Source organism: Mandrillus leucophaeus, unplaced genomic scaffold (genome assembly GCF_000951045.1).
Source record: "Mandrillus leucophaeus isolate KB7577 unplaced genomic scaffold, Mleu.le_1.0 Scaffold67, whole genome shotgun sequence".
NCBI lineage: Eukaryota > Metazoa > Chordata > Mammalia > Primates > Cercopithecidae > Mandrillus > Mandrillus leucophaeus.
Window position 1 is genome coordinate 2,497,443 of NW_012107252.1, and position 2,500 is coordinate 2,499,942.

Genomic DNA, 2,500 nt, shown 5'->3' on the forward strand with positions numbered 1-2,500 from the left:
TCTCACTGTGTTGCCCAGGCTGGTCTCAAACTCCTGGGCTCAGATGGCCTCCCAAAGTGCTGGGATTACAGGGGTGAGTCACTGTGCCCTATCATTTTTTGTTTCTTTGGTGTACATTGATCCTTGGTGGTCAATTCCCTCTCAACTCTATAAAATGCATGAGTTTATTGCTAAAGACAGAGGCAACACAACTACACACTTTGCTGTGTGTGTGTGTGAAATGAATAACAGATGCAGTGGCTGATTTTGGACAGACTTTGAAAGAAGTGATGGTCATTAGTTTTCATGTATCTGTCATGTATGGAGTGATTTGTGGACTAAAGAGCTACTAGCAGCGAGTATTTCTACTTTATGCAATTACTCAGTTATTACTTTGGTAACTGAAATGTGAACATTGTTGGTGAGAAACTTATTTAATTACATCATGATAACTGAATTCATGCATGTTAGAATCTGTACTGGGGACTCCTAAGTTCATACTTATTTTTCAATGAATGGGATTGTATTTATTTTAAAGCAATATGAAGGAGGCTGAGTGCAGTGGCTCATACCTGTATTCCCAGCACTCTGTGATGCCGAGGCAGGATTGCCTAAGCCCAGGAGTTTGAGACCAGCCTAGGCAGTAGAGCAAGACCCTGTCCCTACAAAAAACTTAAAAAAAAAAAAAAAAAAAGCCTAGCCAGGCATAGTGGCATGCACCTGTAGTCCCAGCTAGTTGGGAGGCTGAGGCAGGAGGATTGCTTGAGCCCACGAGTTTGACGCTACAGTGAGCTATGATCATATCACTGTAATCCAGCATGGGCAACAGGGTGAGACCTTGTTTTTACAAAAGAAAAAGAAGACATAATGCTACCTGCACCTTGAACATCCTTTATTTTGAGGGTTAGAATGGTAGAAGTGATGTAAATGAGTTCTACAAAGGATATTTCTAAAATTAAGGAAAGTGATTCCATATGTAAATCTTTGCTCTATAATAAAAAAGAAAAACACCGAGGAAGTAAAAGCTAGGGGGAGGCCATAGTTTTCAAAGCCTGTAAAAGTATGTTGTGTTAATAACTTACTTTTGGCTTTAGCTTTATCAGTGTGAAATGTTGTTAACCTGTGTTCTCCTTTTGTGAAACTCTGTGTTACTTGCATGATTCAGTCTCTAACTGCTTCTGAGCCTGTTACACATTATCCCCATGCAATAATATGGCATGAATTATGAAAGAGGACAGAGTAAATATTTTTGTCTTCTTGACATGTGACCTGTGTGACCAGTTGTTAGTTGAAATTAGTTTATAAAAACTAAATTATCTTTGTTCTACATTACAATCTTAGTATTATATGAATCCAGAAATATCCTTTTCATGTGCCAATAATGCTACAAGAAAATGTGAAAATAAGTTATTCTTTCTGCTAAAGATACTATATAGCTCTCAGGCATTTCTAACTTCCTTAAAAATAAAATATGGTTTCTAAACTGGAACGGAGAGAGAAAGGGCAGGTAAAATGGCTTACCACTCTATCAACACAGAGTAAAGCCCAACAATTAATGTGGCCTGCCTACTCAACGTACCACCTACACAGAGCTTCCGCCTATGCTAGAACTTCTCAAATGTGAACAACCAAGGCTTGCCAGATATTAAGGAAAGAAACCCCAGCAAAATAATCCTAATCAAAGGGGATTATCAGATTATCGTGTTATATTAGGATAATGTTTTAATTATATGGCAGGCAATGTTCTAAGTGTTTTACGTTGATTAACCCAATGCTGACGGGAACCCAATGAGGTAGATACATCTATATTATGCCAGAGATGACACGGGAAATACCAATTAAATTCCCTATGGTCAAACAGCAACTAACCAACAGAGCCAGGCCCCAGAGTCCACGCTTCTTAGCTTCTACAATACTCTACTGCTCAAACATGGGAAAGGGGAGATCAAAATGCACGGACTGCAGAAACAGAATGAAGGGAACAGAGGGAAACTTTATCAAAAAAATTAGAATTATAATCATATCCTGAGATATAAGAAACTGCATGTAGAGAATAAAATGATATGAAAAATGACCAATTCGAGAATAAGGAACTCTTGGGGGATAAATGAAACGAAAGCTAAAATACGTATTCAATAAAATGATTTTAGATCGGGCACAGTGGCTCACACCTGTAATCCCAGCACTTTGGGAGGCAGAGGCAGGTGGTTCACCTGAGGTCAGGAGTTCAAGACCAGCCTGACCAACATGGTGAAACCCTGTCTCTACTAAAAATACAAAAATTAGCTGGGTGTGGTGGCGCATGCCCGTAATCCCAGCTACTTAGGAGGCTGAGGCAAAATCACTTGAACCCGGGAAGTGGAGGTTGCAGTGAGCCGAGATTGTGTCACTGCACTCCAGCCTGAGCGATGGAGCAAGACTGTGCTTCAAAAAAAAAAAAAAAAAAAAAAAATTTAAGAAACAAAGAAATCTCTCCCCCAAAAGTAGAACTGAAATACAACTTAGAAACAGTGCCTGTGAA